This window comes from Oryctolagus cuniculus, chromosome 14 (assembly GCF_051225735.1).
Source record: "Oryctolagus cuniculus isolate XC-2025 breed Fujian yellow rabbit chromosome 14, ASM5122573v1, whole genome shotgun sequence".
NCBI classification, from domain to species: domain Eukaryota; kingdom Metazoa; phylum Chordata; class Mammalia; order Lagomorpha; family Leporidae; genus Oryctolagus; species Oryctolagus cuniculus.
Genome location: NC_142880.1, coordinates 38,322,499 through 38,346,631, shown reverse-complemented (window position 1 = coordinate 38,346,631; position 24,133 = coordinate 38,322,499). Strand labels below are relative to the sequence as shown.

The window sequence follows — 24,133 nt, the reverse complement described above, 5'->3', positions numbered from 1 at the left end:
TAAGAAAAGAATGAGCTATCAAGCCATGCAAAGACGTGGCAGAGACTTGGATGCGTGAAACAAAGTGGGAGAAGCCGATCTGAAAAGGCTATACACTGTATGGTTCCAAGTATGTGGCTCTCTGAAAAGGCCAAAAAGGCAAAAAGATGATTGGTTGCCATGGGTTAGTGAGGAGGTTGGGGTGGATGGGCAGAGCACAGCAGATTTTTAGAGCGATGAAGCAATGCTATGATCCTGTCATCGTGCCCATAAGAGGGGCAACCCCCGCAATGGTCAAGTAGGGGCTTCAGGTAATTGTGCTGTGGCAGCGGAGCTTCCTCAGCTGTAACAAAGGTACCCACTCGGTGAGGGACGTCGATGATGTGTGGGGGCAAGGAGCACAGGAAATCTATCTTCAGCTCGATTCGCAGTGACCCTGGGAACCCAAGAAAATAAAGTTTATTTGAAACAAAGAAACCACCAGACAGTTTATTGGAGAATTGAACCAAACATTTAACAACAATTTTACACAATCTCTTTCAGCAAACAGCAGAGGAATGAACACTTACTCAGTTCATTTTATGAGGCCTGTATTACCTAATACCCAAACCAGACAATGGCTGTACAAAAACCAGAAAGCTACAGGCCAATTTCTTCCATGAGCCTAGCCACAAAATAAATCCTCAATAAAATGATAGCATATCAAATCTAACAATGTTTGAAGAGAATTAACATATCATAACCAAGTAGAATTTCATCCAAGTATGCCAGAGATTTAAATATGCATGTAGAGACGTGGAGAAGTCATTACAGAAGCCTCGCTCCTTTATTCTAGAAAGCTTACTTGGAAAAATGGTCTTAGGCTATGCAAAGTACAGGTCATACAGGAAAAGAAAATACTTGCAAGATGGCCTCTCACAGGAACACCAACACCTGGGGTGAAGTGAGGAAATGTTGTCTCTGCTGTAGAGGTGATTTTCTGAGCTGTGCCAAAAAAAAAAAAAAAAAAAAAAAACCACCACTTGTCCTTGTGTGTTCCTGGAAGAGTTACTCAGAGGCAGGAAGGACCTGTGTTCGGGAAAGACTGTGATTGACTATGTGTGGGTGGTGCAGCTTCAGGGCCCTTGCAAAGAAGCAAGACACAAGAGCTAGAGAAAGGGCTGCACCTGCCCGGCATCCCTTTGGCCTCTGCAGGATTTGTAGCTTTGGAGGAAAAGTATGTTTGGTAAAGGCATTGGTGTTCCTATGATGGGCATTATTAGCATAGACTACATGGTGACCGCAGTCATGGACTCAATGTAGCAAGCAACAGAAGGACCCCAGAGAAATGTCAACATCACTGTCCCTTGGAGGGGCTGGATGATGGGCATGTATGAGGCCAGGGCTCCTCTGGAGAATCACAGGGTATCTGTGGGATTTTGCCAGAAGGGTGGGTTACAGGAACTTTGAGTTATTATGGATTTTACCCTACATACTGGGGCCTTGCAATGAGCACCTCTCCTCACCTCCGTGTGTCTCTCTGGCAGACAAGGCACAAAAGATCACTTAGCCTAAAATGAATCTCTGTAGAGAGGCATGCTGATCCCCAGCCAGGCCACCCTCTGAGAATGCTGTTACTAGACCAAACAAGTCTTAGCCCAGTCTGATACTTGTGCACTTGGGTTGCTCCACAGGTAAAAGGCTTTCAGGAAAAGCAACCAGTACTACTGAACGTGGTAGCCAGCCTCCAGGGGGCTCCCCAGCGACTCTTGCCTCTTGGTGTTAATGGCCTTACCCCCACCCCCACCCCCCAATGTACTAAGCTTGGTCTGTGTAACCAACAGGACTCAGTGTGTGTAGGGGCGGGAGGCACAGGACAAGCTTAGCGGTTAGGATTCTCACTTCCCATCTCAGTGTCTGGGTTACAAACCCAGCTCCAGCTCCTGATTCCAGCTTCCTGCTATTGCAGACCCTGGGAGGCAGCAGTGATGGCTCAAGTAGTTGGATTCCTGCCACTCACATGGGAGACCTGGATTGAGTTCTGGGATCCTGGTGTTGACCCTGGCCTGGCCCTCCTGTCCTTTGTGACTTTTGGTGAACCAATGGATGGGATCTCTCTCTCTCTCTCTCTCTCTCTCTCTCTCTCTCTCTCTCTTCTCCAAATAAATAAATGCATTTTCAAAAAGAAAACAATACAGCGAAATAGACAGCTCACAGTTCTTCGGGCTCTAGCATAAAAACATTGCCACTTCTTCATTTTCTCCTGGATCACTCCCTGTGGGGGAACCAGCCCCCATGTGATTATCTTGAGATTATCAAAGCAGTCCTATGGAAAGATGTGAGTGGTGAGGCATTGAGTCCCCTCCTACAGCCACGGTGGGAGTGGACCTCCCAGTCCCAGTCAAGTCTTCTGGAAACTGAAGCCCTGGCCAACATCTCAACTGCAAACTCATGAAAGACCTGGAGACAGAACCACCCGGCTAAGCTGCTCCTGCATTACTGCGTCTATGGGCTTCATGAAATAGTAAATTGCTGTTCTTGTTGCAAGCTTTAGGATAATTTGTTAAGCAGCAATATTTAACCCATATACAGAATTTATGTCGACATCAACAAGACAACTAACTGAAACAATCCTTCCAAAATGAAGAGGAAGGCTGGCCCTGCAACAGGCTTTGTTTTTCTGACATTTTTCAAATTCAGTCACATTTGTGTCTCTACCAGCAGACAATAATGTTCAGAAACACCCACTGCAGTCCTCTATCAGCAGCCAGCTAGGTTGCAAGGGCTGGTAAATTAATTTCAAAAAGCGAGCAAAAAAATTGATCTAGACAGCGGCTATGGGTAAACAACATCATTATACTCAATTATCTGTCTCAAGAGAGAAGGGAAAGAAACCTGACAGTAATTTGATTTTAGACAAGAGCTATAATAAAATGCTCTTACTAAAGAAAAGCTGAATGGTGTATTTTCCAGAGCAAAATGCCTACTCAAACATGAACACAAACTATTTCGCTGAAATCCCAGGGCGATGCTGCCCTCCACATCAGATGAGGTGCTGAGATATGTCCGGGGGGGGGGGGGGCGGCGGGTGGTGAACTGCAGTGTTTTAGGAAATCAAGATGTGCAGACACTTTGGAAATCACCGGAACCAGAGACAGCTACTCCCGCTGCAGAGCCGGGATTACTAGCGGTCATCACACACGGCCTTGCTGCTCATGCTTCGTGGATCTGTCTTGGAAGGGAGGCACTCGGGATCGGGCTCAAGTCCCTGTCCATAGCGGGTGGTTTAGACTTGAGTCCCCTAGGAAAAACAGGCTTCTAGCACAACCCCAGGGCAGGACAGTGGAGGAAGGGAAGCAAATGCAGGTGGAGTCCTTGGCCGGGCAGGTTACTGCTCCATGGCAAAGTGTTGCCTGGTTCACGCCCCCACCTGGCCACGCTCGACTTGTCTGCACAGGCTCTGTGGAAACACGGTGACTCTGAACGGGACATGGGAAGGAGGGATGGGATGGGAATTCCTGCCACCTCCAGCCCGGCACCTAGTTCCCAGACCAGAGTTGGCTCTGGGACTGTATCCTTCTGAACACACAGAGGGTGGCCCCCCAGCAGCCACCAGGGAGTCTGCACCCTGTGCCTTGCGGCTTAGGACTGCATTCAAATGTGGAAATGCTAAAGGGGCCAGAGACTGAGCAGCAGCCTGGGGTTGGGGGATAAATGCGTGAGCCCATGCTGAGTCCTTCATTGCGGGAGAGCCCTTAAAACACAAGGCTTTTGAAGACAGGGGAGGCTGAGAGAATGCATTCAATACAGCCAGTAGACATCGACATAGGACTTTCTTATCCTCTGAATGGCAAACTAGAAAATACCATGGACCCGGGATAGCTGCAAAGTCCAGTTTTATCCAGCTTCCCACTTAAGTCTAACTTGTCTAGCCAGCTCCAGCCAGCTCTCCCCAACACTCAGGCAAGGCGCTGTTGCCACAGAGATAGGGATGAAAGACCAAAGATTTTACTGTCTCTGCTCTTCCGAGACTAATCTTCTTAGGGCCCACCATCAGGTTTGAGTTCAATAGCTGTTTCCCAATGATCCAGGCAGGACTCAGAATTCCCAAAACACAGCCCTCTCTTGAGTAGCAGCCTAAGTTAATTCATTTGCTTGCATTTTAAGAACATGAGTTTGAAAGGTTAGTAAAAGCACATTTTGTGCACAAAAGTTTAAATAATTCAGGTGGCCTATTTTCAAAATAAATTCTCAGGGCAGCTGTTCCGCACAGCACAGCAGCTTAAGTCACCACTCAGGACCCCCAAATCCCATACTGCAGGGTCTGGGCTTGAGTATAAGCAACTCTGCTTTTGACCCAGCTTCCTGCTAGTGTGCATCTGGAGAAGGCTGATGGCTGAAGCACTTGGTCCCAGCCTGGGAGTACCTGGGAGACCCAAATGGTGTTCCAGGCTTCTGGCTTCAGCTTGCCCTGGCCTGGCTCTTGCAGGCATTGGAGGAAAGAACCAGTGGATGGAAGATCTCTCTTCATCTGTTTCTGTGTCTTTCTCAGTCTCTGTGCCTTTCAAGTAAAATGAAAATAAATTTAAATAATAATAATTACCTTAAAATTAAATAACTGTCACTAATTGCATAATTTTGAAGCTGGTGAATGATGCTTCTACAAGTATTTTTGCCATTTATTGGGACCACTGGAGGTGGTAAAGAAGCAAGCTTTTCATTTTTCAGAATGAGTCATGAATTATTTGAGATTTTGAAACTATATTCTCACACTCAGTGTATCTGCCTGATATTTTTCTAGAGTTATTATCATTTCACAGATGAGGAAACAGTGATTACAGATTGATTCGGGAACTGGAAGCCAAGTCTTCAGTCATCAGACCTCATGTGTGTTTCCAGTTATATTGCATCCATGGTTCCATTCCCCCTACCTTTGTTATAATCAAATGCAATAAGCAAACTTCACCTTCATGTATGGCATTAATAAAAATACTGACCAGGGCTGGCACTATGAAGCAGCAGGTAAAGCCAGCGTCTGCAGTGCCAGCATTCCATATGGGTGCTGGTTTGAGTCCCACTTCTAATCCAGCTCCCTGCTGATGCTCCTGGGAAAGCAGCAGAAGATGGCCCAAGTGTTGGGCCCCCACCACCCATGTGGGAGACCGGGAGGCTCCTGGATCCTGCTTCGGCCTGGCCCAGCCCTAGCCATTACAGCCATCTGGGGAGTGAACCAGGGGATGGAAGACCTCTCTCTCTCTCTCTCTCTCTCTCTCTCTCTGTGTGTGTGTGTAATTCTACCTTTCAAAATAAAATTAAAAAATAAATAAATGAATAAATAAAAGTTTTTAAAAAAGTATTGACCAAGCCTGTGGTGTTCTACACAACATGTTCCTTTAGACTGATGACAGACACTCTTTTGATAGCATGGTTCAACCCATTCACTTATTTACTTTAAGTGTCAGCAAGCTATAGTTTACCATTTACAACAATGCTTAAAAAAATTCATGGAAAATGGAATTAAAAGATAAGTTTATTTTGATCACAAAAAAAGTTTGAAATCCATGCAGGGTTGTTTTCATAATATACATTTTCCAAGAACTTTGTGAAGATCCTTTATACATTATTTCATTTAGTTCTTTTTGTTGTTGTTATTGTTAGTAGAATCTTTTTTATTCTGAAAAACAAAAAAAAAAATGAAAAAAATGTTTTCCAATCACACACAGGAGGGGTATGGGTAGGGGGAGGTGTCTGTCCATCCAGCCCAGGCCCCCAGCCTGTGTGGTTTTGACAACAATAAGGGGTGTAGGATAATGGCCCCCAAAATAAAAGTGGTATGGGTGTGTATTTGGGAAGGAGAGGGGTGCAAAGGTATGGAGGGGAAGGGGCAGAGAGGGCAGGGGCGAGGCCATCTCACGACCTCACACTGCCATGGACACCTTCTTTGCCCATCAGGACTAGCATCTTGGCAGCGATGGTGACGGTGACATGGAAGGTGGGTGCTCTGTGGACAATTCCCCTTCCAGGAGCAGTGAGTCCAGGGTCACAGGACATTTCTGGTCCCCAGGTGTCAGTCCATTCATGAAAAAACTTGACCGGTCTTTGCCAACCAGGACACCAACCTCAGCTGGCTGATGGTGTGATGTTGACGCCCCGGTGACAGCGACCCACGACGGCCGCGTCCTGACAGGTGCTGGCTGCCATGAGGTTGCCGATGTAGGCGTTCCACCCCGTGCCGGCACTGGCACTGGGGCCGCAGGCTGGGCCGGACTGCCTCCAGCTGGCAGGCGGGGGAGGTGGAGAGCTCGTGACACGCACTGCCCTCCGGCCCGCACCAGGGCTCTGCCCTCATTCAACTCTTGCATTAGTGCTTTGAGGCAGTTCTCTTCCTCTCATTCTACTGATAAGAAAAATGAGGCTCAGAGACATTTAACAATTTGCCCAAGATCACACAGTCAGTAAATGGACACTTTGCCCTCAAGTAAGATTTTTCCCCCATTCACCCAAATTGTATTACACCTGCAAATTACATTAGACTTAAAAACACAGTCATATTTGGTTTTTATGCGTGCATTAGCTCATTTAATCTTCATCTCAACTCATTTTACAGATAAGGAAATTGAGGCTCAAAGAGTTTAGATATCTTTTCCAAGGTCTACAGCTTAAAGTGTCAGAGCTGGGGAGGGGGGAAGTGTGGAGTTGTTTTTATTCACTGTTTCTCACTGGAGACCATGGAATGCTTAGCTGAAATCAAGACTACCTACATTCAATTCAGCGTTTGCTAATCTATCATCATAGAAATACTATCTGAAAATTAGTTTCAAGAAATCTATTAAAATTGCTTAGAACAGTTATGTCCATGAGTTCCTGGCCCTGAATTAATAAGAAGCCTGCATGTGCGCTGATGTAATTGCGATTTTATGCTGGGGTCTCGTGTGGATTTCGGAGGAGAGGGAGATAAATGAGGAAACTGTAAGATCCTTACAGAGAGATTGGAAACAGGAGTGCAGTAATAAAGGCCCCAAAATAGCCCACATTTTAATGGGAAGCTGGAAAGATTACAGAAGGAGAGACGATCAGACCAGGCAGCTGGAGAGGAGCAGAAACAAAAACCACACGATGCAAGTGCCTCACCATGCTGATGGGACCACGGAGAAAGCTCTCTTGAAAAGTTTCTCAAATTTCCTTAGACCTGAAGCAATGGCTTATTCATTAGGGTTGGGTTTGGCTGAATGTAACAGAAAGACCCAAGGTAACAGTGGAAATACGATGGAAGTTTATGCTGCCTCCACGTCACAGAAGGCCACCAGTAGGCACTTAAAGGTTTTATTGTGTCAGAAAGCCAGGATCTTCCCTACCTTGCTGTTTTGTCCTTGAGTGCCTCCATTTCCAAGGTCACATCACTGTCCAAAATAGCTGCAGGGGCTCCTGTCATTATATATACATTCCAGGCCACAGGAAGGAGGAAGGAGAAGAGTACTCCTTCCCTTCTGAAGAGATTGTTCCAGAAAGAGCTCACACTTCCATTTTGAACCTACTGACCGGTTTTCTCAGGTGGCCTCAGACACACCTAGCTGCAAGGGAGCTTAAGGCCTTTAGCTAGGGATACTGCACCCATTTAACACAGGGTTCCATCACTGAGGACAGCAAATAGATACTGGGGTGTGCACCAGGCTCGGCCACAAATGAGTAGTAGGAAAATCTAACAGCAACGCAGTAATAACTTATTCTACCTCCTCAGAGGCATCCACATCAAGACCTCCCAACACCATAAATAGGGCCCCATTGTACATTTTCTATTTACAAAATATTCCGTGTAAAATCAATTTAGATGCTTTTGTAGCAAGAATAATGGAGACAGAGTGGCTACGAAGCCAACAAGGAGCAAACTGAGTTTGGCATGGCACGAAAAGCACGGTATTCCTCTAGTCTGGCAGTTGGCTTTTGTCCTCAGGCTGGGCTGGCTGGCTGCGTAGGTAAGAAACCCTTTCACACTCAGTGCCGTCTGTATTCCCACACCGCTGCGCCGCAGATTGCTTAGATGGAACCTGCTGCAGCCGTTCTGCCACGTAACTACGTTCATATTTCAAGCAAGCACAGCTGAAATTTCGAGGGAAAACTCTATCAAAAATGACATTTCACTCCTATCCATCAAATACTGCATAGAAATGAATGTTCACCTCTTTCTAAAATCATTCAGAAATGTGTGATAAAGGGAATTCGGGGGGGCGGGGGAAGAAGACGTATGTTGTGTTCCTACGCAAGAACAATTTTTCTCCTAAATAAATACATCTTTTATTCTAAATAATGATAATAGCTGGCATTTATTGTGCTGTTTTATATTCCCAAGGAGTCGAACACTTCATCTTACTCATTCATAAACTATAAGAAGCCCTTCAGTGCGATGTCTTGGGATTGTGTTCCTTAGGCTCCAATCTTGCATTCGTCCCTTCCGTAAGCATTGCCAAGCACCTACTACGTGCCTCAGGCTACACTACAAGTTTGGGACACAGAGCTAAAAGACAGACACCACCCTAAGGAAGCTTGCGTTTTCTTTTTCTGAAGTGGCCAACGGGAGAACCAACATGAGTACTTCCAATGACTCCCGTGAGTGCTGGGGCTCCGGACCAGACCGTCCGGGTTCACCTCCCGCTCGCGGTGGGTCTGGAGGCAAACCACGTTGATCTCTCTAAGCTTTGGTGTCCTCGGCTGGAAAGTGGGGCCAACCAAAGGAACCGAGTGAGACGATCCATGCCGAGCCCTTAACTCGCTGTGCAGCGCACCGGGAACACTCGCGAGGCCCAGGCTAAGGGCACGGCGGGGACAGACACAGGAGCCTAGGAAGGCTGGACGAGAGGCGGCTTCGAAGCTGAGTGGGGAAGGTAGTACAGCCCAGCTCTTGCCCCACTTGAGCAGCTTTCAAAGAACAGCCTCGTCTGGAATGGCCACGCGAGAAGGCCACTGTCAGAGCGGGCTGAGCTTTTTGGTGGTTACTCCTTCAGGCATCGCAGCGGAAGCCACAATCCCCAGGTTCTCCCAACCACATACTGTCACAGGGCCGCTGTTCTGCGCGCAGCACCTCCGCTCAGGCCCGGCCACTGGTCCCAGACTCCTCCTGCAGACCCCACACGCAGTTGCTGATCCTCCATTAATGTCCCAAAGCAAAACTAGGAAGGGGCTGTCCCCTTCAATAAGACCTCACTAACGCATAAAGAAAGCAGAATGCACCCGGGAGAAACCCATACTATGACTACCAGTGGCTGCTCTGATTCCCATGCCGCAAACACAGGCTGGGCCTCGCGGGCCTCGCGGGCCTCGCCTGCCTCCCTGAGATCTTTTCCCTAACAGGAGGGCGACCAGCTGCATCCCCATCCCTGGGCCTCCGTGTTACAGAATCCAAGCACAGTTTCCTCTTTGCCCAAGAGTTGGCACGTGCATGAGCATCCATTTCCTTCAGGGCGATGCTGCCCTCATCCCAAAGACACACCTAGGGCAATCACTCAAGTTCTTAAACCTTCCCCCAAATCAGATTTGCTCTATCTTGAATTAACTTCTGTGTAGGACACTGAGTCCAGCCCATCTAGTGCTGCTACACGCTAATCTAATTTCTTATCACAGACTCCCACTAGCCAAGAGGCGAAGGAGATCCAAGCCTGCCTGAGCTTCCTGCCCTGTTCTCCACCTTGAAGAGGCATTGCTGGGACAAAAAGACACGGAATGCTACCAATGCAATGGCTTCCAGGTGAAAGTGACCCTAAATACAGATTCGGGTGATCATTTTTTTTTTCACTAACTTGCTTTTATGTTATTAAACAGGTGCTTAATACCTTACTCTGAAGCCTTTGCCTACAGTCTGGGATTCCCTGAGAAAAATGAATAGGTGTTTGCCTTACATTCCTTAAAGGATTCACTCAGGTGGCCCGTCATGAAACAGAGGGAAGTTTCAGCCCAAAGATAAATATTTACAGGCCGAGTGTCTCAATCCCTCAGCGCTCGCTCTCGCTGGATGATGAGTTAGCTGTGCTTTGCTTTTCCCTGAGTGGACGCGTCCATGCTTGAGACTGGAAACACCCCAGAGCATTTTAGAAGCAACGACGGCGTGTCTTGTTAAAAGCATTTGAGTGTTCGATGGCATGTGAACACATATTGGCCAAAAACTCAGTCACAGATATTAGACACGTAAGCTAGTCCCTGTTTAAAAAGGAAAACCACTTTTTGAATAGTTAACAGCCATTGGCATTCAAATATATATAAGCACAAAGGATTATATTAACATTACTCAATGATTTAAAGTTCAATCACTTAGTATTATGGTGCCCTTAACTTGTCTTCAATCATCGTTTGCCACACTTCTGCCTTAAACTGACAAGTTCAGATAAGTTTAGATTTTCATACCAATATGCCATGTTCTTCCTTGCCTCTATGCAATGGAGAATGTTAAGATATATATCATTGTTGGCTGGCGCCGCGGCTCACTAGGCTAATCCTCCGCCTTGCGGCGCCGGCACACCGGGTTCTAATCCCGGTTGGGGCGCCGGATTCTGTCCCAGTTGCCCCTCTTCCAGGCCAGCTCTCTGCTGTGGCCCGGGAAGGCAGTGGAGGATGGCCCAAGTGCTTGGGCCCTGCACCCCATGGGAGACCAGGAGAAGTACCTGGCTCCTGCCATCGGATCAGCACGGTGTGCCGGCCGCAGCGCGCCGGCCGTGGCGGCCATTGGAGGGTGAACCAACGGCAAAAGGAAGACCTTTCTCTCTGTCTCTCTCTCTCACTGTCCACTCTGCCTGTCAAAAAAAAAAAAAAAAAGAAAGAAAAGATATATATCATTGTTAATATTCAATGTTAACAGAAGTTTTAAAAATAATATTTGCTATCTATTTCAATGGATTATTGGAAGAAATCAGCTGGCATAATAGGGTAATGAATTCAACAACTTCTAGGAAACTATAGACCGCATATAAATTATTATCAATATTAATTTTTAAGGCAGAAGGAATGTATATAAGCATTAATTGTATGAATGTACTTCACACCCAGCCCAGGAGTTCCTTTCCAGTTTAAAGGAAAAGGAATGGGGGCCGGCGCTGTGCCATAGCAGTTAAGCCACCGCCTGCAGTGCTGGCATCCCATATGGGCACCGGTTCAAGACCTGACTACTCTACTTCCAATCCAGCTCTCTGCTGTGGCCTGGGAAAGCAGTGGAAGATGGCCCAAGCCCTTGGGCCCCTACACCCACGTGGGAGACCTGGAAGAAGCTCCTGGCTCCTGGCTTCAGATCGGCACAGCTCTGGCTGTTGCAGCCAATTGGGGAGTGAAACAGGGATGGAAGTAGAAGATCTCTCTCTCTCTCTCTCTCTCTCTCTCTCTCTCTGCCTCTCCTTCTCTCTGTGTGTAACTCTGACTTTCAAATAAATAAATAAATCTTAAAATAAAACAAAGGAAGAGGAATGAATTCACATTGAGACCAACTTTGTGACCACTTAGTCTTCCTCCTCACACCCAATCCATGAATTCAATGTTATTTTGATTTTACCCTATAGGAAGCTAGTAGAGGTTAAGTGACTTGTCCTATGGCCATACAATAAGAGTCTGAGTGAAACTTGAACTCAAGGGAGAAGGTTCAGAAAGCATAAGCAGAAGAGCAACAAGAACAGGACTGTTGGATATGCATCTCTCTGTGGCCTGCTCCTGCCGGCCTGATTCTGGTTCCAAAGTGGGGAATGTGAGAGCCTTCCTGCCCCAGTCCTGCAGGCTCAGCCCTGGTCCCTGAGACCACCCACGCAGGCGTGGCCCATTGCCTGCACCATGGGAGGGCTGGCATGATGGAAGACTGGCACACGGGGTCAGTGTGCCATTGCAGGTCCAGTGTCTGCTGGACCTACCTTCCAGCCCTGAGCCCCCACAGACCCACGGAGCTACAGCTGCCTGTTGCTTACACAGTGCTGTGCAGTTGTGCACAGTTGTGCTGGGCCTTTGTTACCCCATTCCCTGCTAGGGAGAGAAGCCTGTCCCAAGCCTCAGCCCATTAACCTCCCTCCAGTCAATGAACCTGTCTCTAGGATTGCAAGCAGATGAGCCAACTTAAACCCTTATCAGGTTTCCAGTGCTGCCATTAGCTGAAGATCCCTCCATCAGGAATTTCTTTGGACAAGGATTCCTTGGTCTTTGGTTGTCAGTTCTGAATTATTTGCTTCGGTTTTCCAGAAAGCATAAACAGAAAAGCAGCAATTCAGGCACATAGTTCACCTATGTGCCAACTGCTGACCCATTTTGGGCCAGGTCACACCTGCCCTGCCTTTATTCCTTCCCCAGGCTGCCCAATCTGCATTAGGGCAGGATGAGGCATTGCTCCACCATGGACACTCTATAAGGGTTTGCCACAAATGGAAAGTGTTCACACAGAAAACAAGCCACCTGCTGCAAAAACTCAAGGGTGTCACAATTTATCAGGATGCAGCTTGACTTGGAGAGTCACAGATAAGAAGTCTGGAGGTGCAGTGAGTTAAGCTGCTGCTTGCAACCCCAACATCTCACATCCACGTGCTGGTTGAGTCCCGGCTACTCACTTCCCATCCAATCTGTCTTCCTGCTCATGTGCCTGGGAAGGCAGTAGATGATGGCTCAAGCATTTGGGCCCTGCCACCCACATGGGAGACCAGGATGGAGTTTCTCATTCCTGGCTTTGGTTGCTGTGGCCATTTGGGGAGCAAAAGAGCAAACAGAAAATCTCTCTCTTTCTCTCCCTCCGTCACTCTGCCTTTCAAATAAATAAATCAATACATCTTTGAACAAACAGAAACCACAGAAATTTGTTCAGCAGGAGTACATCTTTAAAGATACAAATGGTATTACAGATTCCACCTGGATCGCATAGGTCACTCACCCCAGGGAAATGCAAATACCATGCTGTGAGGACACCAGGCAGCTGGTGGAGAGACCCACAGCCATGTGAGTGGCATGCCCTGAAGTTCAACGTTCTAGCCTCAGCCAAGTCTCTAGATGATGCAGCTACACCCAAGCAAACTACTCCAAAATTCCTGACCAACAAAACCTGTTAGAGATAATAATAAATGATTATGTTGTTTAAGAAAAAAAAAGCCAGGGGCTGGCGCCGTGGCTCACTTGGTTAATCCTCCGCCTGCAGCGCCAGCATCCCATATGGGCCCTGGGTTCTAGTCCCGGCTGCCCCTCCTCCAGGCCAGCTCTCTGCTGTGGCCCGGGAGTGCAGTGGAGGATGGCCCAAGTACTTGGGCCCCTGCACCCGAATGGGAGACCAGGAAGAAGCACCTGGCTCCTGGCTTCAGATCGGCACAGCGCAGGCCATAGCAGCCATTTGGGGAGTGAACCAATGGAAGGAAGACCTTTCTCTCTGTCTCTCTCTCTCTCTCTCTTTCTCACTGTCTATAACTCTACCTGTCAAATAAATTAAAAAAAGAAAGAAAGAAAGAAAGAAAGAAAGAAAGAAAGAAAGAAAGAAAGAAAGAAAGAAAGAAAAGAAAGAAAAAAGGAGCCAGCACTGTGGCATAGCGTGTAAAGCCGCTGCCTACAGTGCCCACATTCCATATGGGCACTGGTTCTAGTCCTGGCTGCTCCACTTCTGATCCAGCTCTCTGCTATGGCCTGGGAAAGCAGTAGAAGATGGTCTGAGTCCCGGAAGAAGCTCCTGGCTCCTGGCTTCAGATGGGCGCAGCTCCAGCCACTGTGGCCATTTGGGGAGTGAACCAGCAGATGGAAGAACTCTCTCTTTCTGTCTCTGCCTCTGTGTAACTCTGAGTTTCAAATAAATAAACAAATCTTAAAAAAAAAAAAAAAAAGAAAGAAAAGAAAAGAAGAAAGGAAGTTGAGAAGAGTAAGGAACACAAAACTTGTTCCATTTCTAGTTCTGTGATCTTCACCCAGTCTCACTAGATTTACTATGTCTGATTTTTTTTATCTGTTAAATGAGGGCAGGAATATCCACATCAATATATTTTTATAAGAATTAATTATGATGGGGGCAGGCATTTGGTGCAGCTGTTAAGATGCCTCTTAGGAGCCCCTGTATCCCATATCAAAATGCATACCCTGGGAGGCAGCAAGCGATGGCTTGAATAGTTGGGTTCTTGCCACCCACATGAAGATCTGGATTGAGTTCCAGGCTACTACAGATTTCTGTCTGGCCCAGCCTTGGCTGTTGTGAGCACTTGAGTAGTGATCCAACAGATGGGAGATCTCTCTCTCTCTCTCTCTGCCTTTCAAATGAACAAGAAATTAAAAATTGTAATAAGAATTATTAAGATAATATTTGTCAAGAATCAAGAACAAAGCCTAGTACATTATAGCTGTTAATAAATGCCATACATCATTGATTCCAAAATGCACATTTATTTTCACATCTTAACATCTCTGAAATCGGTGTGAATTTTATATTGTGTTATAGTTTAATGGACAATTTTTTCCTTCTTAATAGTGTATTATATAATGGTACATCTTAGGGTCAATGTCATCTTCAGTTTGATGAAATGCAGCAATCTCTTCCCGCCGTATCCCAGAACATATTTTATTTTATTCTCTCCCAAACCTGACAAGTCACACAGCAAAATTAAAAGCAGCACTATAATGGATGGTGCCTCGCAACCATTTAGAACAACTGAGAATGACTTTTCCTTCTCTCACCTGACGATTCTACTTTTAGGGCTGTGAAAACAGCAACTGAGATTTTTGTGAAACAACAGAATTTTTAAAGAAGGTTCATTATGCCTTGTTCACAGGCAGGACTTGTCCAGAAAAGGAACTACTAACTCTGTATTATTCAGGGTTTTCCAGAGAAACAGAAACAGGAGAGAGAGAGAGAGAGAGAGAGAGAGAGAGAGGGAAAGAGGGAGAGAGGAGAGAGGGAGAGAGAAATCTTCCATCTGTGATTCACTCCACAAATGGCTATAATGGCGAGGGCTGAGTCGGACCAATGCTAGGAGCCTAGAACTCCAGCCTGGTCTCCCAGTTGGGTGTAGAGGCCCAAGGATCTGAGCCATCATCTGGAGTCTTCCCAGGCACATTGGCAGGGAACTGTATGGAAAGCGGAGCAGCCAGGACTTGAGCTGGCACGCATGTGGGCTGTGCCACAATGCTGGCTGGGAAGAGATTCATTATAAGGAATTGGCTCCCTCTGCTGTGGGGGCTGAAAAGTCCCGTGACCCACCATCTGCAAGCTGGATATCCAGGAGAGCAGGCAGTGTGCTTCCAGTGCACTTGCTGGGGAATCAGGGAACACGACGGCACCCATCCCAGCCCAGGGGCTGCAGACGATGAGATGAGGCATCCCAGCTCAAGCTGGCAGACAGGCAGACAAAAAGGTCAAACCTTTCCTTCCTCCACCTTTACTTCCATTCAGGTCCTCTGGATGGACTGAAGGAAGCCCACTTGCATGGGGCAGGCCCACTAGCTTTACAAGGCCCACCAACCCAAACGCCCATTCCACCGGGAAGCACCCCACAGGCAACCTTGGGAATAATGTTTCATCTGGGTTCCCGTGCCTGGTCCAGCGGACATGGGAAATGAAACTAGCACGCCCTACTTCATGAAACTCTGTGAGAGGAAATAGTGCTCGTGATTTCCAGATGGTCCACTTAGACCAGACTGGCTGGTTCTGCTAAGTCCCTTTTAAAGCAGCTTGAGTTGTTTGGGCCCAAGTCCTGCTTTTAAAAATTATTCATTCGAGAACAGCCACGCCTACACACTCACTAGACCACCGGTCCCCGTCTTCCTGGAGGGACCTTTCCTCTTTGCCCCTCCATCTGTTCTTTCCCAAGCGTCTGCTGGTAAAACAGGAGACTACAGAACTGTGGAACGGGGCTGAAACACGTCCTCAAACCTGCCATCCGACATCAGCCTTCACTGCTGGATCTCCGTGACCCCTTCCCCTCGTTCCCATGCTCGCAGCGAAGTCCCGACGGTGGGACCCTGGGACCCCATGTTTCGTGTATCTGTATCTTCTGAGCACCCCATAAGGTATCTTAAATAGATAAGTTGTCTCATTTTCTCTGAAATGTATTGAATTGGAACGGATATATATGCAAATACTGTCACCAAACATGACGCAATGATCATTTGTCAGTAATTTTATTATGTAAATGATATCGGAGAATCCAAGTAATCAGAAATAAACATGCATCCTGACTAAGGAATTAGACCTTAGACACTTTTCCCAGAACAAGAGGTGCTCATAAATGTTGAATGAAAGAATCATTACTCAGCCTTCTCTCCATCTTCCTAGTTTCCCCAATATCCTCCCAGGAGCTTAAGAGTATTTTTCTCTGGTTCATTCAAGCAAGAAACAGTAGACTTTCTCCCATCTCCAGGTCACAACCTCTGATACTATGACTACAGAAATGATACTGTGAATTTAGAGGACTAGGTTGCAGGACAAAACAAATGAGTACTTATTTTGGTGGCCGTGGAAACCAACCAGTTTTGGCATGCAGAAAGGAGGTGCTGATGATGTAAGATTGGTGATGTTAAGTAAAATCCTGAATTTTCATTGTGTATTTTTTTTAATTCCTAGCTCTATGCATTGAAAAATCTAGAAACTTGACTGTAGTTCCAAAATATCAATCTCACTAGAAAACACAGGAACAGCTGATTCCAGATCTGGGGCAGAAAATGTGCCAGATGAAGCAAAACTATCGTATGACACAAAAAAGTAAGGAAAGTGTGAAAGACCAACTGTGTCCTGTGGAAAGAACTCAGGAGCCAGTGATGACATTCCCACTGGCTGCAGTTCAGTCAGCACACAGACTCACCTATCTCTAGTCTACACATAAATGCATCTATAGCCAGCATTACCCTGACTCCAAAACCAGACAAGGGCACAACAAAAAAGAAAACTACAGACACAGCTACAAAAATTCTCAACAAAATACTAGGACATTGAATCCAAGGGGACATGAGGAAGATTTTACATCATGAGCAAGTGGGACTTACCACCATGATGCAAGGACGCCTCAACACACGTAAATCAATAAACAGCGCACATCACATCAGGAGAATGAAGGGCAGACACTAGAGCGGCAGATCAAGAGACACAGAAAAAAACACTCAAAACTGAACAGTGCTTCAGGATGAAAACCTCAGCAAATTAGGTACAGAAGGAATGCCTCTCAATACAACGAGGACTGTGTAGTGCCAGACCCACAGCCAGCAGCAGACTGGCAGGGGAAAACTGCAACATGTCTCCTAAGATCGGGAATAAGACAAACAGGTCCACTTCAGTGCTCTCATTCAGTAGAGTTTTGGAAGTTTTAGCAAGAGAAATAGGCCAAGAAAAAAAAATAATAAAGGGAATCCCAATAGGAAAAAAAGCAGGTCAAATTATCCTTGTTTCACATGACAAGATTTTGTATGGAGAAAAAAAATCCAAGACACCACCCAAAAACTGTTAGAACTGATTTACAAATTCATTAAGTTTCCAGCTACAAAATCAACATACAATAAAAAATCAGCAGCTTTTTTTACACTACAGTAATGAAATTGCTGAGGAAGATCAAAAAAGCAATCCCATTCAAATAGATACAAAAAAATAAAAACTGCCTAGGAATAAATTTAACTGAGTAAGTGAATGGTAACGAAAACTAAAAGCACTGATGAAAGAGATTGAAGATGACATAAAAAAAAAAAAAAACAGAAAGATATCTTATGATCATGAATTGGAAGAGCAAACATTGGTAAAATGTCCCTACTACCCAAGGTGACCTACAGAGCCAATGCAATCCCCATCAAAATGCCAATAGCATTATTCATAGAAATAGAAAAAAAATATAAAATTCATATGGAACCCTAAAAGACCCCGATTAGTGTTACAGCCTGTTAGGTCTCTGAGGCCTAAAACCCCAAACCTGGTGAAACGGGGCACAGATACAGAATCCAAAGGCTGGTGGAATATTCATTGCTCATGAAAGCCCTGCACCTGAGACATTCCAAACTTCTGAGACAACGCTCCCACCCACCCACCCACCTTATCAGCGTCCACATGGCTCTCTGCATCTCCCCCAACAAGCAGCTTGAGAAGGGGCTTTGCCCGCTGATCAACAGAATGAAGCCTGGGTTCAACCCTGCCCTGCTCTGTCTGGGCAGGCTCGACCGCCACTCTCTTTACTCCCCAGCCTGTCCATTTTGAAATAAAGTCTTTTCTGCTTTAACTGGCTACCTCCTTGCCTTCTTGGAGCCCTAAAAATTCTAAAACCTAACAAATAGCTAAAGCAATCTTAAGTAAAAAGGACAAAGTTGGAGGTATTACACTACCCAAATTCAAAAGAAACTACAAAGCTGTGTTAACCAAAACCACATAGTACTGGCATAAAAACCAACACTTAGACCAATGGGACAGCAGAGGAGTTCCAGGAATAAATGCAAGTTTTTATGGCCAACTCATTTGTTACAAAGGCAGCAAGAACATGCATTGGACAAAGAGAAGTTTCTTCAATAAATTATGCTGGGAAAACTGAATAATCATATGCAGAAGAAACTAAACCCCTGTCTCTTACCATGTACAAAAAAACCAATTCAAGATGGATCAAAGATTTAAGTTTAAGGCTCAAAACTATGAAACTACCAGAAAAAAAAAATAGGGGAAATGCTTCAGAACATTAATCTAGGCAAAGAAATTTTCAGCCATGACTCTAAAAGCACAGACAACAAAAGCAAAATTGGCAAAAACCCTTGTGCCCAAAAGAAGCCATCAACAGCGTGAGGAGATCACCTACAGAATGGGAGAAAATATTTGTAAACTATACAACTGACAAGGAATTAATATCCATGGTATAGAAGAAACTAACAACTCAACAGCAAAAAAAAATCTAATTTAAAAATGGGTGAATGATCAGAATAAGATATTTTATCAAAAGAGGATACACACATAGCCAACAAGTATATGAGAAAATACTCAACATCGCCAACCATTAGGGAAATACAAATCAAAACCATAGTGAGATATCAGTTTACCCCAACTTCAAATGACTATAATCAAGAAGACAAAATATACAAATGTTGGCAAGGATGTAGAGAAAGGGGCACTCTTAAACACTATTGGTAGGAACGTACATTAGGGCAGCAGTTATGGAAAAAATAGTGTGGAAATTCCTCAAAAAGCTAGAAAAAGAGCCAGCGTACGATCCAGCAATCTTATGACTGGGTATGTATCCAAAGGAATTTAAATCAGTATGTAGAAGAGCCATTTGCACTTCCATGTTTATTACAACACTGTTCATAACAGCCAATACATGGAATCAAAGTGAAAGGATAAAGAAAATGCGGTATATACACAAGGGTGCAGTGTGTAGGCGTAAAAGTGATATTCTGACATTTGCAGCAAGATAGGTAGAATTGGAGGACACCATGTTAACCAAAGCCAGTCAGGCTCAGAGAGACAAATACTGTGCATTCTCATTCTTGTAGAAGCTAAGAAGCTGACGTCCTAGAAGTAGAGAGCAGAGGAGTGGTTACAGGACCTGGGGAAAGCTGTGGGGACAGGGAGGTGAGTGGGCCCAGAGGTACACTGGACGGGAGGAATAACTGCTACTGTTCCGTACCACAGGAGAATGACTATGGTTGACACCAAATAACTGATTATTTCAAAATAGCAAGTAAAGAGAATTTTGAAAGTGCCTAAGACAAAATAAATTTATAATGTCTGAGGTAGTCAGTTCCCCTGCTCAGTGCACCTTGTGCACATGTGCTGAGAGGTTACACTGTACCCCATAACTGTGTCAACGAAACATGCCTCTATGGAAAGGCTTTTTCCAACCACACCAGTATTCATGCAACACCACGTCTAGAGGATTCTCAGTCGCCTAATTGGGATGTTGTGGAACATGGCAGAAACAACTGTGCTCATTCCTTTGGGTACCCTGGCAATGCTAAGGTTTTTCCTGAACATGTGCAGCACTGTGCCTAGGCCCTTGATTTTAGATTTACTGGTGCCAGGAAGGCTTAGCTACCAAGGCCCCTCTCATCTGAGGCTGCAAGAATTCCTTATGTAATTTTATCAAAAAGATAAACATCCTTGGCTCCTCGCCTGCAGCGTTCTGCTCGTCGTTCAAGATCTTGGGTACACAGGAAGACTACATTTACCTGACGAGGGCGTCTGGGCCTGCACCTGGGCCCAAACTGGCAGCAGTCATGGTGACAGCAGCGCACCAGCAGCATCAAGAAGAGCAGGGGCAACAGCCCCGGGAGAAAAGAGGGGCTCAGAACCCACAGCGGGGTGCTGCTATGCCCATCAGGCCCAGAAGCCTGACCCTGGAACAGCTGCACAGATCAGCCCAGACGCCAGGACAGAAGCTGCCAGAACACAGGCAGTAAATTTTGTCAATAAATAATCAGGAACTCCTGATCACTGCAAGAAAGTATCGAAGGGGGCATTAGGAATTTAGAATCTTGGCCTTTGAAGGCTACTTCAGCATCAATATAGACCTAGAAAAACACAGTAAATGTAAAGTTTGTGACATTAGGCGGAAAAGTACACTACCTTCATATGAAGCTTCAGATGAACAAATTATTTATGAGGAATACAGTTTATAAGTTTTTTATTTATTAATTTTCATTCTCATTTGAAAAGCAGAGGGAGACAGAGCCACAGAGAGATCTAGCCTCTGGATCATTTCCCATGCAACAGCTGTGACTGAACCAGGCGCCAGAAAGTCCAGCTGGATTTCCCAAGTGGGTGGCAGGGATCCAAGCACTTCGGCCGTTATCTGCCTCCTCCCAGAATGCACATTAGCAGGAAGCTGGATGGAAAGTGGAGTAGTTAGGACTCAAACCAAGCCTCTGATGTAGACTTAGCTACTGCAGCAAACACCTGCTCTGAGGAATGCAATTTTAAAATTAATTTTTAGGGCCAGTGCTGGGCAATAGGTTAAGCCTCTGCCTGCAGTACCCACATCCTATATGAGTGCTGGTTTGTTTGCCGGCTGCTCCTCTTCCCATCCAGCTCTCTGCTATGGCCTAGAAAAGCAGCTGAAGATGGCCCACGTCCTTGAGCCCCTGCACCTGCACGAGAGACTTGAAGAAAGCTCCCGGCTCCTGGCTTCAGACTGGCACAGCTCCAGCTGTTGTGGCCTTCTAGGGAGTAAACCAGCGGTTGGAAGACCATTCTCTCTCTGCCTTTGTCTCTCTGTAACTCTGCCTTTCAAATAAATTAATTAATTAATCTTTAAAAAAATTAATTTTTAAAGGATTATATTCATTGCATTTGAAAGGCAGAGAGACAGAGACAGAGATTTGCACGTACAGTTCTCTCCCCCAAATGCCCATCAGGAGTATGGAGCTCAATCTGGGTCTCCCACAAGGGTGGCACGGACCCAAGTACTGAGTCATCATTGCTGCCCCCCAAGGTGTGTTTAAGCAGGGAAGCTGGGAACAGAAGCACAGCTGGATCTCGAACCCAGGCAAAATGCCCACAGCTAAAAATAATTTTTTCCATGTAATCAAAGATACAAGGGTAGAATGTATAAGCCAATATTTTGAGTTTTATATAAATCATGAAGAAACATCTAGTTTCTCATACAAGCTCCACAAATTACAGAAAATGTCAAAGGAAACATTACAATGCCATTGTACAAATTTACACTTTTTTTTGACAGATTCATACTTAAAACGAAACTTAGTCTTATATAAAACTGATTTGTCTGAAGAATTAAATATTGTTAGAAAATGTGTCAAGCATCAGTAGCCCTACATGTACCAACATTTTTGTATCAAAGTAATTTATTGAAAATGTATCCCAAATATTGTCACAAGTCATAAAATACTTTTAACAGATCCAATAACAATTGCATTGGGGCCAACATTGTGGTACAGAGGGTTAGGCTGTGGCCTATGGCACCGGCATCCCATATGAGCGTCAGTTCAAGGCCCAGTTACTCCACTTCCAAACTAGCTCCCTGCTAAAGTGCCTGGGAAAGCAGAGAAGGATGGCCCAAGTGCTTGGGCCCCTGACACTCAAGTGGGTCACTGGGCTGGAGTTCCAGGCTCCTGTCTTTGGCTTGGCCCAGCCCATGGCCATTGCATCCATTTGGAGAGTGAACCAGTGGATGAAAGCTTTCTCTCTCTCTCTCTCGCTCTCTCTGTAACTCTGCCTTTCAAATAAGTAAATGAATCTTTTTTAAAAAAAGGAATGCATCAGCAGAAAGGTCTTTATCAAACTTTAAAATGATCAAAGGCAGATATCCTAGATTAAGCTGCCATTTGTATCACCTACATAAAATATCAGAGTGCCTAGTTCACACTCTGACTCCTCTACTTCTATTCCTGCTTCCTGTTAACGCACCTGGGAGGCAGCAGGTGGTGGCTCAAGTGTTTGTGCCCCTGCCGGCCTGTAAGAGACTGTGATGGAGTTCAGGACTCCTGGCTTTGGTCTGCCCAGACTTGGCTATTGTGGCCATTTGAGGAGTGAACCAGTTGATTAAAGACTTCTTCTTTCTTCTTTCTTCTTCCTCTTCTTCTTCCTCTTCCTCCTCTTCTTCTCCTTCTTCTACCTCTTTTCATTCTCCTCCACCTCCTCCTTCTTCTCTGTCACTCTTCCTTTCAAATAACACATAAATAAATCATTCTTAAAGCGTTTGACATGCTTGAGGTAAAAGCTGAGCTCCCAAACATATTGTGAGACAGCTTACATATCTACTCCAACAAAAAGGAAGACATGTTCAAGGGGGCTGGAGCCACGGAGGGAAACATAGCTACTGACCAAGCCACCTCATCCACTGACACAAAGAGGGGAGGAGCAGCCTTCCATCTTCCTTCCCCTCTCCCTGCCTCCCATCTTTGACTACAGATCTCCATGCACAGAAGTGAGCTGGATGCCAGATGACAGAAGAGCCTGGAAAACTCCAGCTGTGGAAGCCAGCCCTGCGTGATAGCAAGCCAAGCAGGGAAAGGGTGAGGAGTGGATATGAAAGCAAACAAGCAAATGACTGGCACACTGACTACCCAGAACTGATAACTTCTGGTCTGCATGCTGCCTGAAAACCCAAAGACACCAGTGGTCCGACAGCACTGGGAGTCCTCAATTTCTGTGATAATGCATTTAAGGCCTTCAGTATGGCACAAGGAACACAGTAAGTACAAGTTACAAAATCGTTATCTCTGCTATGACTATCAGTGCCTTTAAGCAGGAAGGGGTGAAGGGACAGTAAAAGAATCAGGAGGCTGAATTCATTGCTTCCTGTGGTGTGGGAGGGCTATGCGGTGAGGCACAGTCTCCCCAAGTACAGCAATCTGTTGACCTTATACAGGGGTTTTGTTTAAGAGAGGTATAGAGTGCCAGGAATTGGCAAGCTTCCAGTGGTGTAAGTGGGTTGACATCACCTGTAAGAAGCATGGTCACTCAGGTGAGACTGTTGTTGATTGGTTGGCACTCAAAGGTGTGTTTACTGGAGTGAGTCTGTCCTTGATGGGCTGACTCCCACGAGCAAGGGGGTTGCTGAAGCAAGTCATTTCTGATCGATTGAATGGGTTAAAAACTAGTTCTTGCAGATCCTTGTTTCCATAGCTGCAGAAGAAACTCACTCGTTTTCTATTTTGGTGGGAACTTCTTTGTTTCAACCCTTCCTGTTGGTCCTCATTCCATCAAAGCTGTAGAACAGGGCTTTACTTGTTGTGAGGACCTTAATGACTGTAACTGATTTTCCTTGAAGGTGAGGTTTCCTCAATGGAGACTCCGTTTTCAGTTTTTACATCTATGGACATGATTTTATTCTCACTTTTGTCTTTGAATCATTTGTTGAATCATCAGGACATAACTGCACAAAAGCACTTAAGACTCTTAGACAATAGACATTGAACAATGGTGACATCATTAAGTATGACTATATGCAAAAGGTCCTAGAAGGCATTTCTAGGAATCATAAATCCACATTTCTCAGACCTGATCATGAAAACCTGATACGTCAAGTCTACTTATTTATTTATTTATTTATTGACAGGCAAAGTTATACAGTGAGAGAGAGAGACCGAGAAAGTTCTTCCCTCTGTTGGTTCACCCTCCAAATGGCCACTACAGCCCAGTGCCTCCTACTGGTCTCCTAAGTGGGTGCAGGATCCAAGCACTTGGGCCATCCTCCACTGCCTTCCTGGGCCACAGCAGAAAGCTGGACTGGAAGAGGAGCAACCGGGACAGAATCCGGCGCCCCGACCGGGACTAGAACCCAGA

At 45.6% G+C, this 24,133-nt stretch overlaps 1 long non-coding RNA gene across 2 annotated transcripts in view; it reads right to left on the bottom strand.

Annotated features, from left to right (window-relative positions):
• Positions 1-5,473: 5,473 nt before the first annotated feature.
• Positions 5,474-24,133, bottom strand: part of LOC138845165 (uncharacterized) — a 50,404-nt gene continuing 31,744 nt past the window's right edge. The window contains exons 2-3 of one of the 2 annotated variants that reach the window (XR_016220057.1): positions 6,078-6,355; positions 5,474-5,632 (exon numbers count right to left, since the gene is read on the bottom strand). This is a non-coding gene — a long non-coding RNA (uncharacterized LOC138845165). The remainder of the gene's footprint in view (positions 5,633-6,077; positions 6,356-24,133) is intronic. The other variant, XR_016220058.1, reaches the window with a different exon arrangement.